The sequence below is a fragment of the Natrix helvetica genome (assembly GCF_964273705.1).
Source record: "Natrix helvetica genome assembly, chromosome: 2".
Lineage (NCBI taxonomy): Eukaryota > Metazoa > Chordata > Lepidosauria > Squamata > Natricidae > Natrix > Natrix helvetica.
Genome location: NC_138552.1, coordinates 88,749,808 through 88,766,660, shown reverse-complemented (window position 1 = coordinate 88,766,660; position 16,853 = coordinate 88,749,808). Strand labels below are relative to the sequence as shown.

Sequence of the window (16,853 nt, the reverse complement as noted above, 5' to 3'; positions counted from 1 at the left end):
TCACCAGGCTCGAGGTTGACTCAGCCTTCCATTCCTCCGAGGTGGGTAAAATGAGGACCCAGATTGTTGGGGAAAATATGCTGACTCTTTAAACCACTTAGAGAAGGCTGTAAAGCACTATGAAGCGGATATAAGTCTAAGTGCTATTGCTATTGCTTTCCTATCTTTCATAGTTACCTATGGAAAACAAGTCTGAAGATAAAATGTTTAGGTTGTAGCAGCCTTAATAAAACAAAAAGGAAATCAACCAGACATTTTCTATTTACCCACACTTATCAGCAATCAGTGCTTGGTAATGTTGAATTCCTTCCTCACCTTATTTCCTGCTTAGTTTGCTGAAGGGACAAATATTAAAAATATTCTGTTTAAGTAGTAAAACTAAAAAAAAAAACCTTTTACACTGATTAAGTGATTTTTCGCACTGAAGGAATCAAAAATATGTCTGCAAAAACTCGGTGTCCTAGTTAAAGGAAGTTAAAGATTAATGAGGCGGGAAAGAAACCTCTACAAGAATGGTGCTTAAATTGGATGTACAAGTGAATAACACCCTCTTTTTAATTTTTTTTTTTACAAATCCATGTATTTTGGAAAGATTGGCTGGAGAGAGAAATTTGGGAATTGGATTTGCCATTCATCCTTCTATTTAGATACAGAGAGGTCTCATTCAGTAATAAAACCAATCTGTTTAAAGCTTTCTCTTCTGAGGCATAGCTTGCTTTGCTCTTTCTAAATGTAGAATAGGACTTTTAGAAAAAAAAAACTTCAGAAGCTCTCATTAGGACAAAACCAGGAGTAGGCTGCTACGGGTTCACCCTGGTTTGGGAGAACCCGTAGCTAAAGTTATGGCTGGTTCAGAGACTTCAAAATCCCACTCCTGGCTGGGCCTGCCCAGTCCCTCCCAGGAGTCTCCACGTGGCCTGTTTTGATTGCAAGGTAAGTGCAGGGCCTTCGCAGAGGCTCGAGGAGGGGGAAAAACGGGCCTCCTGGAAGCCGTTTCAGCCTCCAGAAGGCTTCCAGAGCCCGGGGGAGGCATTTATGCCCTCCCGGAGGCTCGAGGAAAGCTTCCGGAGCCTGGGGAGGATGACATATGGGCCTCTTGCTATGGTGCAAGAGGCCGACTAGGACACTCCCCCCCCATGGCCACTCCCACCCAGCAACCAGACAGAGAACCCATTGTTGAAAATTTTGAAGCTCACCCCTGGACAAAACACATGTTTGCAAATGACAAAACTTCATACTTTCCCCTTCTAATAACCAATAAACCAAAATAACCAATATACAAAGGATAGACACTTGACTATATTCCAGTGGTGGTTTGCAGGTGGTACACATACCGGAGTCTGCCTGGATCACTGGATACTGTTCCTGTACAGTGATCCTGAGGGCCCGCCGGCCTGCCCAAGCTCCTTACCAGAATTTTAAGTCTTTGTCGCTTACGTGCATGCGCACGGCATATACAGCACCTGCACGACGCTCCGCTGAGCAGCTGGAGCATCATGGAAGCTCGCAGAGGCGGTAAGACATGTGCGTGCTGTGTGCATGTGTGTGCACACTACACGCATCCATGTGGACGATGCCGGGCCTGTTCCAACCATTCCGGTTGGAACGGGATCTGGAACCCACCACTGCTATATTCCCATGTAAATATCACTGTCACTCCTTTTTGAAGTTTTAGCCACAAATACAAGATAATGCTCAAAATAATTATTCAGTTAAAAATAAACAACCAGCCCACCCCCTGTGTTCACTTCATCACAATTTAGCGTTCATTTACAACTGGTTGCAGCATTACAATTGTAATGTTCAACTTTTTTTTTTTATTTTGGCTGATATCTGGCAAAAAAATCCCCATTGGAAAAGCTGGATTCACTTACAGCCACATTGTTCACTTAACATTATCAGGGTGATTAGTTGGGTCTGACTCAACTTACAATACAACAACTTACAATGGAATTCGGCTCCCAATGGTGGTATTTTAGAGTCTTTTTAGGAAAGAGGAAGAGAAAGTGGGACCTGCTCCAAACTGATGTAGAGTTTTTATGAATCAAAAGATCAGTCTAATATATTTCTAGATATAGTAGGTAAATCAGCTTGAGTGTATCCATTATTTTAATGTATTTCAGAGATTCTCAAGGCCTTAACTCTTATTTTCCAAAGAGCACCATCTCCATTTTAGGTTGAAGAGAAACTGACCTACTTTTCCTTTGTTTGCACTTACTTTTTAAATCCATCCCTTTTTTTTCCTGTAAGCTTGAAACCCTCTCTGTTTCCTTTGGTTCTATAATATATTGGCAGCACCTAAATTAGGTGAGAGATAAAAACTTTAACTGTCTGCTTTGATACAACAGGCTCTGCTAATCAGAAACAGGAATTGCACCGCACGTATATCTTCAAGATTAATCAAATCCAATATTAAGTTTAATTTGATCACAGACATTGCTACATCATGATTATGTGCAACAGAAAGATAAACGTTGTTATTCAGCTGTGCCATTACTATTTCTTGTTCTATGGGCAGGCACTATTGAGGGGGTGATGTATGTATTGTGGATTATTTATTCATGGGCATATAAATATTCCTTTGAGATCAGTTGGGATATGTTTCCTCTGGTCTGAGCTGGGAGACTTGTCCCAGTAAGCATTTTCAATTAGTCTTTTGTCTACAACAGAGAATATAAATATCCTCCTATAGAAAACTTATACATAGATTAGATTTTTGAAAAAAAAATGTAATTAAGTGACTTGTGTTTCCAATTTGTCTTTTGTCTACAACAGAGAATATAAATATCCTCCTACAGAGAACACATACATAGATCAGATTTTTGGAAAAAATATATCATAGTTTTTGGACTATAAGACTCACCTAGGTTTAGAAGAGAAAAACAAGAAAAAAAAGTTTTTGCCTCCGCACGTCCAGTTTTTGCCCTCCCGTCATCCATAAGCACTCTGCAGGCCAAAAAGGGGCCTGTTTTGGGCCTTCCAAACCCTCCACGCGTCTAGTTTTTGCCATCCCCATCCTCCAGAAACACTTGGGTCTGCAGAATTCTTCTGGATGCCGGGGAGGGCAAAAACTGGACATGCAGAGGGTTCGGGAGGCCCAAAACAGGCCCGTGTTCGCTCTATAAGACGCACAGACATTTCCACCCACTTCTGATGGGGGTGGGTGGGGAGTGTGTCTTATAGTTCGAAAAATACGGTAAATTAAGTGAGTTGTGTTTTCAATTTTCTTTTGTCTACAACAGACAATATAAATGTCCTCCTATATAGAACACATATATAGATTATATTTTTGGGGAAAAAATATAATTAAGTGACTTGTGTTGTTTATGTGTGTGTGCTTAGAATTTCATAAACTGTACATCTCCCGTGGATTTTACATGCAGACACCGTTATTGTGTGTTATGTATGCATGTACTTTAATCTTATAGTTCATTGATTTAAGCCTTGCTTTCTGGTACAATACAAGTAGTCCTCGATTTACAACCATTCATTTAGTGACCGTTTGAAGTTACAATGGCACTGAAATAAATGACTTATGATTGCTTTTCAGACTTACGATCATTGTAGTATCCCTGTGATCCTGTGATCAAAATCAGGTGTTTGACATAGCATGTATTTTTGACAATTGCATGGTCTGGGGTCATGTGATTACCATTTGTAATCTTCACAGCAGTTTTCTGACAAGTAAACTCAATGGGAGAAGCCAAATTCACTTAACAGCCGTATGCTTCATTTAACAACGGTCTTGTTTAGCAATGAAAATTTTAGTCTCCATTGAGGTTGTAAATTTAGGACTACCTGCATTCAGATAGTTGTGAAACCTACTCATGAGGAAGAACATATTCTCAATCTGGATATTTTTTTTTTTAACTTAGAAGGGGTAATCAATATTCATCACCCCAAAAATGTTTCCTTTATCATAGATAGCTTGCTAACTGGAAAAGTTTGTGCTGATGTAACAAATTGGCCTCTTCAGAGATGGGGGCCAATTTGGTTGGTCTGATCTCGCAGAATATTTTATTTAATCATACAGTACGCCTTAGTCTTGGCAGCATTCACAAAATCAGTGAAAAACTTCAGGACTGTTCATTGAATTACAGGGCTTTAGCTGACACTAATTTGTGTCTTCTAAACTACATTGTGAGTAGAAATCCAATCAATTCAATTAACCTCTGAGATCAAATTAACTTAATCTGGTCTCAAACCTCTGATGCGGGAAATTCTATATTGTAGTGTTCAGAGCATAGTCTATAATACTAGCATCTTTCTGAGCCCGATTTTTTTTATTTGTTTTGTGAGGAAGTAGATATCACTGAATCAGATCTTGCCAGGTCTAATCAGTCTCTACAAATGGCAGACTTCTTTGGCAGCTACCACAACTAAACAAGATTCTCTCATCTTCTTTAATAAGATTTATTCAGATCTAAAGAACAGTGTTACAAGAATGCTAGCAATGGAACTATTTCTAATTTGTAAACAATTTATCCCATAATAACTTAAAGTAGAGATTTGTAAATAGCTATTCTGTGGATCAGTGACATCTTGGTGATCTTCCCTAGTAGTAGAAGAGTTTGTGGGTGGCTGTTTAGAAAATGGCTCTTGAAATTTGGTCTGTGAACCAACCACTACAATTTCCCAATAACCTTAAACGAAGCATTGGTAACTCTGGACCTGATCGTTTTTAGCCGCTCTAAGGTGGTGTCCAAAGTAATAAAGAAGAGAGCTTCAAGAAATTTAAAAAAAAAACCACAATTATCTAGACTTTCTTTCTCTGGATACAGGGTCTTATTTTATTTTGACCCCCCCCCAATAAGCACTTGGCCTTATTTTAGGGAAGGGTAATTATTTTTGAGGTGCAGGGGGCAGCAAGCATGGTCACCTTATGGCTGCTGCTATGTTGCAACATTTTAGGAGGGCTTATTTTTGGATGAGGGCTTATTTTAGTGCATGTGCTCAGAAGCCCGATTGGGCTTATTATCTGGGGAGGTCTTATTTTCAGGAAAACACAGTAATGGTAGCAAACAAATATAATCCTGTCGATATTTTCAGTACCTTTGGTTTCTGTTGACGTCAAACTCCACAAAGCTAGTAAGACCAACGTCACAATAGTGAGTTGAATTTCACCAAAGGGTTAGTGCTAGCTTTGAATAAATGCAGAATCTTAGAAACTGTCTAGCAATTCCCCAGCCTCCGTTATTATAGGAAATTAAGTAATGAACACTCCCTTTGAATCACTTTCCCCAGTTCAGCCTGTAGATGCTGCCTCTGACGTAACTTTTCTCCTGGTTGGTCCCCTGCTTTCCCGCAATTTCCCGCTGTTGTTTTGAGCACTTGGGAAAGTTGAAACTTTGAAGGAATTCTTGTTTTATCTTTCCATGTATAAACAAAGAATAGTATTAGAAGATATATAGTTATATGCTTGATCTCTTGGGAATTGTCATGTCAGATTCCCATAAGGTTCTAGCTTATCTCCATTGGGGACAAAGCTTAGACAGAACAATAAGCTGCTACTGGAATTCCTTTCAAGCTGCTGGCTACAAACTTAACAGAAACTTTCCAGATACTTTACATAGCATAGCTAAGTAAGAATTTGTATTATATATGAGAATGATGCCACCTTAAGCAGTTAATTGCCTTAGTGAGCATGAAGTGCCCATTTAATTACAATTATTTCTTTCCCCCTCCCTTTCCTATGATTTAAAAGCTTTTTAATCTTGACCTTGTACCAGGCAACTGTTGGTTGTTGGCATAATCAACATTACTATCCTGAAAAACTTTACTGCTCACATAAGGAATCACTTAGATGAGATGGGTGGTGTAGAAATGTGCTAAATAAAGTAAGATAAGATAAAATAAACATCTCAAACACCACCTTGATACAGTTCATTGTCTTTTAATGCAGATGTTTCCGAGTTTGGGATCTTTTTATGTGGGTGCTGTTAATGTTTTTGACGTCATAGAAAAATGTCTATGAAAGTGGGTGCAAATGCATATAAAATGTAATATAACACAATTAAGTACTCAAGTGAGCACATATAATTTTAAATGAAATAATGATTAAAGAAAATAAGTGCAGTTATTTGAATAAGCTTTATAAAAAGTAAATATATTCAAATATTACACCCAGCTTATTGCTACAACTGATTTTTCACTCCCTTACCTTCTTAGGCCTCCCACCATGTTCAAAAAAACCCCCTTCTTCATTAGTTTTATTATTATTATAGCTGTTTGCATAGTCAACCAGATGTTTAGACTGAATTTCACATTTTTATCTACCTATCAAGTCCTTAGAAAGGAGAAGATTGGTAGCTCAGGGCTGACCTGGTCCTTGGTGCTCTCTGAGCTTGCTTGTTTTCTTTCAGACATTTCATTGCCCAAACTAGGTAACATCATCAGTGCTAGTTTGGGTAATGAAACATCTGTAAGACAACAAGCAAGTTCAGAGAGCATCCAGGATCCCTCATATCAGGAACCTGGGATAGGCAGATGTTGTTTAATAATATTGAAGGTATTATCACAGGATGTAAGCTGCTCCAAGTAAAGCTGCCTTCTGAAATTGACTGAAATTAGTGATTTCGTCAATACTGATGGTGCTTAAGTGGTGCTCAAAATGTATGGGTTTTTTACTCAAGTTGCCTATTACTATTTGTAGCATTTCTTCTTTCCTTTATCACAGTAGTCAGTGTACATCTGTTTCCAAGTCTTTATGGTTTGTGATTTTTCTCCCGTTCTTCCTCTACTATTCAGGTAGTGTATTGTAACATCCACTGTCCAGTTGTTTTGCCTTTTCAACAAACATTAAGTCTTGGTTGTTATTATTATTGTTATTATTATATACACAAAATATATACATAAAATCACAGTTGCTTCTTTAGTTGATGTTAACCTTCATGCCATCAAGTTCTTCCCAAGAATGTAGGATGTTATAAGGTATTGATAGAGTACATGTGTACATGTGTACATGTGTAATTGTGTGATGGAAATTTTGTCAATGTGCAGATTTTCTCTGTGTGTGTACAATTTTTTTTTTGCTGGGACACAGTTTGATGATAACCATCGGGAACACTGCTGCTGGTTTATGCTATAATCTTTCAAAGTTGACTTTTGAAGGTCAGTACTTTGTGGTCTTCTCCAGTTCTTTGTCTTTTATTCTATTACCCCCAGATATTGGCACATCAATTATTTATATTTTTTTCTTTTCAACCATAATTAAAACTGGTATGTTCTGTGCCAAGCCTTTATCAGTTTGTATTCAGAAATCATACAATATTTTAATATCCTAATTCCTGACTACTTTTTCAACTACTGTATATATAAGTTGTTACTAGTTTTCATTAGTGGCACATGATAATGTTTGGAGACGCTTCAGTGGATAATTTTGGTGATTGTATATGTTGTTTTTTATGATCATTTTGTATGGTGTAATAATGTTAATATTATTAACATTAATTATATTTATATTTATTTATATATTTAATATAATAATAATTTATATGTAGAGTAACAAATCATTGGTGTTAAAGAATATTAATATTAAAATGAGAATATTGTAACAAAATATTATGTTAAAAAAGTTTATTAACTACCTGATTGCCGGCTTCATTGTGGTGCAGAGATGAATAATGGGAAAAACACTCATGTGTTTGTTATGGCAGGGCCCATTTTGTTTATCATTTGCAAATTTTTTAACACAAAGTTTGGAAGAATAATGTGATCTATAACGTGCAGAATTTATTGTTATATTAAAAACTATGGATTCAGTGAACCATGGGATACTACAAAACCTATTACTCTTCAAAGAAGACCATTTTCCAGATTTATAGACTGGCTCCTTAGTGATGTAATGGAAATGTGATCAAATTTATTCACTGTGATTAATATTTATTTAATTTATTTAATTCTGTGTTTAAACACTGTTTTTATGTGTATTTTAATAAGTCTTCCCCCTTTTTTTTCCTCCTTTCAGTTTTCTTCTTCAATCTGCTTGTTAATTGTCATTTTTATTTCTTATTTTCTTTATACTAAAGCAATAAACGCAGACATACACATTTTTTCCTCAGCTTTATTCCCTAAGCCCATTTCACGTACTGTTTTCCTTATTGTCTTCTTCAGAAGCAGGTAACGACCTAAATAATTCTGGTATAACATTTTTAGGTCCTGTTTAAGAAACATTTATTACTTGCTCAGAAAGACTAACATTTCAAAGAGCGTGAAATTCAGATATACCCATGGTAGCCAATCTAAATTATATTCTAATTGGATTTTTGTTGTAGAAACCCCATTTGGGATTTAGGTATAAATTCTGCATGTAAAATCTTTTAAATTCCAAAGTCCTTTTTTAGTCATAATTTTGAAATAACTCTTTATTTTAAAATAGAAATGGCTTATTAATAGAATCAAAAGGGACCTGTCTAATTTAAGATTAAGGTACATTTTTCCATATTGAAAATAGTACCTTGAAATAATATTTGTATTTCTATTTTGGCATATTTTCTTCTAACTGAGAAAATGTTTAAAGATTTTATAATCTTAATATGAAATTTCCATGAATGTACACTGTTCAAAGATTCTGCTACATCGAAGTCGATGAAATATTTGTACTGTTTGATCAAACATTTTTAGGTATAGCATTGCTAGTTAGAATGAAATGAAATATATTTTATTTAATATGAAATATGCCCTGGAACAAACTTTTCCTCCCTCTTTCTAAGGGATTAGATTCCCATATATAAACTACCTCAATACTTGGGACAAGCATGTGGCAGTGTTAGCACTGATGAATTCAGGTAGTCCTCCATTTACAACCACAATTGAGGCCAGAATTTCAGTTACTAAGGAAAATAATTGTTAAATGAATTTTTCCCCATTTTACAACTTTTCTGGCCACAGTTCAGTGCATCACTGAAATTGTTAAGTTAATAACCACGATTGTTAAGTGAATTTAACTTTCCCATTGGCTTTGCTTGTCAGAAGGTTACAAAAAGTGATCACATGACCATGGGACTCTGCAACCATCATAAATATGAGCCAGTTTGTTTTATTGGATTTTATTGGATTTATTCAATAAAAGTTGCCAAGCTTCTGAATTTTCATTACGTGACCATAGGGATGTTGTAATGGTTGTAAATGTGAAAAATGGTCATAACTCAATATTTTTCAGCGCTGTTGTAACTTTGAATGGTCACTAAGTGAACTGTTTGTAAGTCAAGGATTACCTGTACTTCTTGGTATATTACAATTGCCATTCAAGATTCAAGGTCACATATGAATCTGTACATGGCACGAAGTCTGGTTGTTTGCAGGATCCATATTTCTAATTATAATTGTCCACCTGATAAGACTGAACAAAGCACCATATATATATTAATAGTCTCCTTTTCTGGGATCTAGAAAATATGTCTTGGTGTTAGCACCAACTCTCTGGAAAAAGGATCTATATCAACCTTGCCATTATTTAAAAGAGTTCTTTCTTCAAAACGCAAGTCAAGCCATCATAGAAGCTTATTATTTGAATCCGTGTGGATTGTTCTTAATGACTAGTTACCCCCCACCCGCAGTATGACTACACCTATGTTGTTTTAAATTGCTAACTTTGTTGGGTGGGTGGGCGGGTGTAAGTAACGTGCTTCCTGGAAGGCCTTTGCTACTATAGGAAAAAAAAACTTAATTTATCTTATTTAGATATTAATCCATTATTCCTTCTTTGAGTTTTCTAGTTGTACAAATCTGTTTTTCATTTAATACTATATGGCACCTTCTAAGCAAAGGTGGTGAGTATTAGTGATAATGGTTCCTGTGGGCTTGTAAATACATCTAACTCATCAACGTTCTTATTTTCTAAATTAAGGCAATCCTATTAAAAAATGGAAGATTTGAGTAATGGCGGAAAAAGAACATGCTGTAGGTAATTTTTGGAGAGTCACTATGTTCCTTAGTGTAACCTCAGATTTAAAGGACTGAAAACATAATTTTCTCCATAGATACAATGCTCAGTGAATTGATGAGAAAAAGTATACAAATGTGTACAATAACTAAAAACCAATGGGCATTTGCTAAATAGCCAAAACTGGCAAAATCCATTTCATCAGTAAAACTGTTACTGTTCTTCAAGAGCCCATTATTCTTAAATGTTCCTTGAATTATAAGAGAATTATCTATAGTGCCACTAATTAATGTTACTGAGAAAATAAAAATAAAATCATCTGCAAACTCATTTGTGAACCAAATTGGAAATCATTCTATCAGATTATGGCTATAAGTCAGCCAAAGCAATCCCACTAAAAATAGAAATGCATATGAAAACATCAAACTCTTCATTGCCCTAATAAATATCAAACATTTTACTAAAGATCAAGTCTCTACAGGCAGAAGGCAGACAGTTTAAATTTATTTAAAACAAAAGGGCTTGAAACTTGTCAATACTAAGACAGAAAAAGAAGAGGCAGCATCTGATAGTGGGCAAGTAATCCATATACTTTTGACAGAGTCCCAAAGCAGGGAAATTCCCTTTTCTCATTCAGCTGTTTGCATAGATAGTTTTGTATGCAAATCTGTGTTGGAAACCTTAAATATGAAGCAAACTATTTTAGCACTTATTTGGTGAGACAAAGAAAAGGGGCAGGAGTAAATTATTTATTATTTGTTTATTTGTATCCCACCTTTTTTATTTTTACAAATAAGGTGAGAAACATCCAACACACCTTCTTCCTTCTCTTTTCCCCACAACAACTCCGTGAAGTGAGTAAGGCTAAGAGAGAGTGACTGGGACCCAAAGTCACCCAGCTGGCTTTTGTGGCTGGAAATGTTGGAGAAAATCAAGGGACCCAGACTTCGAGATCAAGAAAAGCTTTATTTTGGCCAAAAGGCTCAGACCGTGTAAACCCACGTCTTTGTCTGAACGAGGTTCTTAGAGAGAAGCGTGTTCTTATAACTTCCTCAAAACAGTTAACACGGAAATATCTTAAAACATTTCTATTGGCTAAGCTCCTTATTGCTAGGCAGAAGCTGAGTATCATGCAGGAAAAATTGACTTATGCGGTTTGGCTAGGTGAGAAAAACTAGCTCTGTGGTCTGACATTTTAAACTTCCTAAGTTCAAGCTTCCTGTCTCAAAGATGCTATTTGTACCTTACAAAGTGCAAAGATAAAAATTGCTAAAGATCATCTAATCTGATCCTGAACCATTTCAGTTTTATGTCCAAATCTCACTTTACGTCCTACTTTAAAGCAGGACTAGAATTCACAGTCTCCCAGATTTCTTGGATTTCTAGTCTGGTGCAGAGGTAGTATTCAGCCAGTTCTCTTTGGTTTGGGTGAACTGCTAATGACAGCTGCGGGAGGCTCTGCCCACCCACCCAACGTAATGCACGAGCACTGCGCATGCACACAAGGTGGTGTGCATGTGCAGACAAGGCACATGTGAGCAAACTGAGTGTGCGAGCACTCACTTTGCTCGCACAGGAAGGTAAGTGAATCCCACCTCTGGTCTGGTGGCTTAACAAATCTCGGTTAGGTGCCAAAACCAGAGAAGAGATCCTTGGATAATAGCAGTCTTGCAGAAAGGCTGAACTCTTAATCCAGAGTCCCAACAAATAGCATGCATGCAATGTAGTGTAATTCCGTGAAACAATGGCAAATTAAAATTGTGGTCCTTGGCGATCTTAAGTGCTTTGAAGGCTATTGCCAGGTCAACCATAATTTTAAAAAAAGGCCTCCAGAGAAAGCCTTTGCAAGAGGCCTTTGCATGGAAGGAGGGTGGCAGTCGAAGTCACACATGGGCGACTCTGTCATGCAAATGTCACAACTTGATGCAAATATGCAATGACAACCTGAGCATGACACCATTGCATGTGAATTGCCATGTTGTTGTTACAGTTTATTAGGGGTGCTGCTGCCACTTCTTGAAGAGGCATTAAGCTCAGTGACTGTTAAAAACTGAAGGCTGTCCTTGGTGTGAGAAGGAAAGAAAGTAAAAGTGAATGGCTATTTAAATATGTGAAACAAGAACTGTATAATCTGATTGTTATGAGGTCAGTAAAAGGAAATAGTAGGAGCACATGGAGATGAGAACATAACTAATGGAGAGAGGATTTAACCATGCATAGGTAACTTATTTATTTCTGAACTGTATCTTAATTGTTTGCAAGAATTATGTAGCACCTGCTATTCTTCTAAACACATACAGGTATTTCACCTCCATACTTTTTATAGTGAAAGATGTTCATAAGCAAGGATTTGATTTAAATCAACTCGTTTTAAATCATAATTTTTAAAGGACAAATGTCATCTCTGTCCTGCAGTGGCTCTTCCTCTTACCTCACTGACAGTCCCAATATTGCAGAATACACAGCCATGTTATATCATACTAAGCTTCATTTCATGCAGAATAAACTAAATTATTAATGTATCTTAAATAGAAAACTATCTTTACATAGATTTTTACTTCAAAAGCATTTTATTAAAATAAATTTGATAAAAATAAAAAATCCAAATTAAATTTAAAAAATCTGATTTTTTTTTAAAAAATCATTGATTTTTATCCACCCTGTTCATAAGGCTATTACTAAGTGTTAAAACTAGCTATACGCTATGTATTCTTCCCCAAGACTAATGCTATACTTCCAATCATAAATTGTGGTGTTTGTAGTACCCGACAATATTTTTCTTTCCTCACTTCTCTGTCTTACAGTTAAAATCAGATGGTAAAAAAAATAGAAGATTCATGGATTTGCAGATGGAGCTGCCGTGTTTCCCGGAAATAAGACAGGATCTTATTTTCTTTTGACCCACCCAAAATAAGCAGATGGCCTTATTTTCAGGGAGGTCTTATAATTTTTGAGGTGCAGGAGGCGGCAAGTGTGGCCATCTCATGGCTGCTTCTGTGTTGCAATATTTTCAGGAAGGGCTTATTTTAGCACATATGCTCAAAAGCTCGATTGGGCTTATTATCTGGGGAGGTCTTATTTTTGGGAAAACAATATATATGGATCAGAGAGTACATATTGCACAGATTTCCGATTGGGTGTTAGAAATGGGGCATCTTCATTAAATGGGCTATAATTGAGCAAAGAAGTGTGATGGACTTCTTAATGGGAAATTATGGTACCCAGAACAATTGGGTACCTACAAAAATTATAATTATAAAATTATGAGGATAATTGCAACAGGTTCTTGAGAGCTTATCAGAGAAATTCTGTTGATCAATTTATACGTAGCGTAATTTCGCAGAGTTTCTCTGAATGTTGTTTCTCTCCTTCCCTAGACTATAAAGAAATATTTTTCTGAATTCTCTCCTGTAAAGCACTTGTGTTGAAGTTATGTTTTACCAACAAAAAAATAAAGGGAGCTAATAGTATAGATCTATTTCAAGCTATTTCGGTCTCATCAGCTAGTCATCCCCTTCTGGGATTCAAGCCCAGGCTACTTGAATATTACGTAGATGTATGCCACAGGGATCTAAGCCACAGGCTCTGCTCCCTTTGTCGCCTATACCAGGGGAAAGATTGTTTTTTGTCAGGGTCTACCCAATTATGGGACACAGCATACTGCTTCCGTTTTTGCCTATCAGTCCCAAACACAAAAACCAGTGGTGGGATTCCAATTTTTTCCCTACCGGTTCTATGAGAGTGTGCTTCGCAAGAGGCTTTGCATGCAAGCGCAAAGATCACCCATGGTTTCAGCCCTGGTGAGCTGAGCTGTTTTTTTAGCTCAGCTGAGGCATGGCAGTCCACTCTGCCGCGTGAATCAACTGAGCTAAAAAAATAAGGGAATATAGGACAGGGAATGGCAGGAATGGAGGGCGGGGCCAGCCAGAGGTGGTATTTGCTGGTTTTCCGAACTACTCAAAATGTTACTGGTATGCCTGAACCGGCTGAATACCACCTCTGACAATAACATAAAAATAATTTCTCGCAAAAGTGACTCCCAGTGAAGGCTCCCGCATTGGGGCTAAAAGGCAAAAACAGAAGCCATATGCTCCGTCCTGTGATTGGATAGACCAGGTTGTCCTGACAAAAAACACTTAATGTAAAGCTCTTGCTTCCTCCTCCATGTTCCACAGAATCTGTTGTCTGTCATATTTAAATACAAGAGTCGGTGCACTGAGCCATATTGTTTGCAGTAGGAGCGGAATGGCTTGCAAGGATTGAAAAGCCTGGAGATATCTCCTTTGCTATTATACACCTGGCTAATTAATGAGATCTCCAGGAGAGTTTTTATTTCTTGCAGCCTTCGCTAATAATCTAGCCATCCTCTTCATACCTAAACATTTGCTTCTGATGAGATGAAAAGTGCTTTCTATATTTACATTATGCAGAGTTCTTGTTTACTCATGTTAAGTGGGTTGCTGGAGGGTACACACTCCGTATCCTGAGAATGCCCTGGTATTCAGTCTAATAAGTACAATCTCTCCTTTTCTCTCAAGGTGTGTGTGCTTGCCACGTGTGTGATGTGTCGAACTTATTGTTACAGCTGTGCATTCTGGAGATAATTGTTTTGACAGGCTCTCTGTTCATGGAAACCGCCCTCCGGTCTTCCCTCGTGTTTTCCGTTACAGTGATAACTTGAGAAACACAATGCATCAGTGTTTGCTAATGTCATTCTAACTTACTCTTCTCTTTGAAGAATGGTCATATAGATAATGTTTCAGTCTTAGAGTGTTTGAAAAAGGAAATTAGTATAAGTTCAAGATGCATCTTTTCGGGCAGTGCTACTAAAGACCTGAATGCTCGCTTCTTCTTGACCCCAAAGTGTCTTGCATTATATCTTTTATTATTTGGCAAGATACATAAAAGAGATCCATTATATAACAAGGTCAGGCTAAACTTGTCAATACCTTCAGGACCCTTCAGGAAGTAGCATAATGTCTGGCCATACAAGCATAACTATCATTGAGAAAATGTTTTGCTTTGGAATTTTTTCCTGTATTCTCTCTATTTTGTCTATTTGTTCTAACAGTATGTTATTATTTTGTCTTTGATCAGGAGAAACCCCAAAGCGAACATTCACTGACACAGAGGAGAAGGGATCCGAGCAGCATGATTGATTCATTTTATATTAGTAGGTAACTTTCTTCTCTTTTTCTGCTATTGATTTTATAAATGATCAAGCATAAAGCATTCAAAAATCTTCAGGTTGGTTTAGAATGGAGGTGGTATTCAGCAGGTTCTGACCAATTCTGGAGTACCAGTAAATACCACCTCTGACTGTCTCCCCCCCCCCCCCCACCAATCTATTCTCTACCTCCCGAGTCCCAGCTGATCGGTCGCAATGGAAATTTTGCAGTATCCTTCCCCTGTCACACCCACCAAACCATGCCCATCAAGCCACACCACACCCACCAAGCCATACCCACAGAACTGGTAGTAAAAAAAATTGAATCCTACCACTGGTTTGGAACTAGTAATAGCTAACATGCTCTGAGGTGGCTCAGACTTGTGACATAATCCCACAAACTCTTCCTGTAATTTTGAGGAAATCCCTCTTTCTCCTCCTCACATGTGTCCTCACATCCTAAAATATGGCAAGTAGAATAAGACTCTATGGTCTTTCTAACTTTCTTCAATCCCATTTCTATGTGGCACTTTAAAAAATTTGAGCAGCAGCTTTAATTGAATCTATTATTATGATGTCACAAGCATCTGTTGCAAATTAACATTATATCAAACCGATGACATGTGCAGTGACATGAAGCAAATATGTAATTAGCAGTTTTGTTTCTTCCCTCCCTACCTACCCCAAAGCACCTTTATGAAATCTTTCTATTATGTTGATGGTGTTTTTACTGCACATTGTCTTGGGAGCTTTCACAGAAGAATAATTTTAAAAATAATTAGAATGTTTAAAATATGGCAACCACCACGCGAAATCATAATGTAAGAATACTAAGAAGACGGGTGAGAAATCATTTATGTCATCTCTTATTTTATAAATCTAAATGGAGATACCTTCTCCAAGTTAAAGGCTATCTATTTGCCAATGAATATTTTAGTAACTTTGCTTGCAGTATAATATGGAAATGCGGAGAGAGAAATAGACTAAGTTATGGGTTGAGTGTGAATCTCACTCTCAAAACTGATTCATAGAACATCACTTTTTTTTCTGTTTCTGAAAAAAAATGTTTTTTTCTAAGTATGAACATCATTAATTTTGTTGTGAATATATTGGATAGATAGAAAGATGCATTGTGTTTGATTTTTTTTGTTTCTTCAGAAATTATCTATGTTGCCTGTATGAATTTTTGGTTAATTAAAATATTTTTAATGGCAAACTGAGTTTCTACAAAGAAGAAGAGCAGAACTCAGAGTTAACAAACAAATAAGCTGAAATCTACAGGCAGAGCAAATAATTTCATACTACTCACCTGTTTATTGTTAATGCCTCAAAGCACTTAATCTTTGTTCTGTTTCAAAATGAACACAAGCTTTTGCCACATCTGGTCCTCACCTCTGTGTGTCTACCTCCTCTTCCATTTTTCATATACCTGTTCTGACCTAACAGAGAATTAGATATGATTCAGCTAGAGGGGGAAAAATATAACTATCTCCCTTCCTGTTGAAATATGGAAGTGTTTTGGAAAGTTTTCTTCTAGAACTACCTAGGGGGAGAAGGAAAAAGAAGAAAAGGAGAAGAAAATGGTTACTGATGCAGAGCTAAGAGGCTGAAGCATTTAATGAATTCGATTTCTGTATTTCTGGAAGTATGAAGCAGGCCTTATAAGAGTTGGTGAATAATATTAATGCATAGTTGGTGTTCCTTAAGGAATAAATAGGATTCATGGGACTGTCAATGGTATTTGCAGAGAGAAATTTCATCTGGTTTATGGATTAAACCTTCATTTTTATCTATCTGGATGCT

The 16,853-nt window shown here is 36.9% G+C and overlaps 1 long non-coding RNA gene across 1 annotated transcript in view; it reads left to right on the top strand.

Moving 5' to 3' along the window:
- Positions 1-16,853, top strand: part of LOC309387701 — a 578,882-nt gene that overhangs the window by 442,414 nt on the left and 119,615 nt on the right. The window contains exon 4 of the long non-coding RNA XR_014174641.1: positions 14,981-15,056. This is a non-coding gene — a long non-coding RNA (uncharacterized lncRNA). The remainder of the gene's footprint in view (positions 1-14,980; positions 15,057-16,853) is intronic.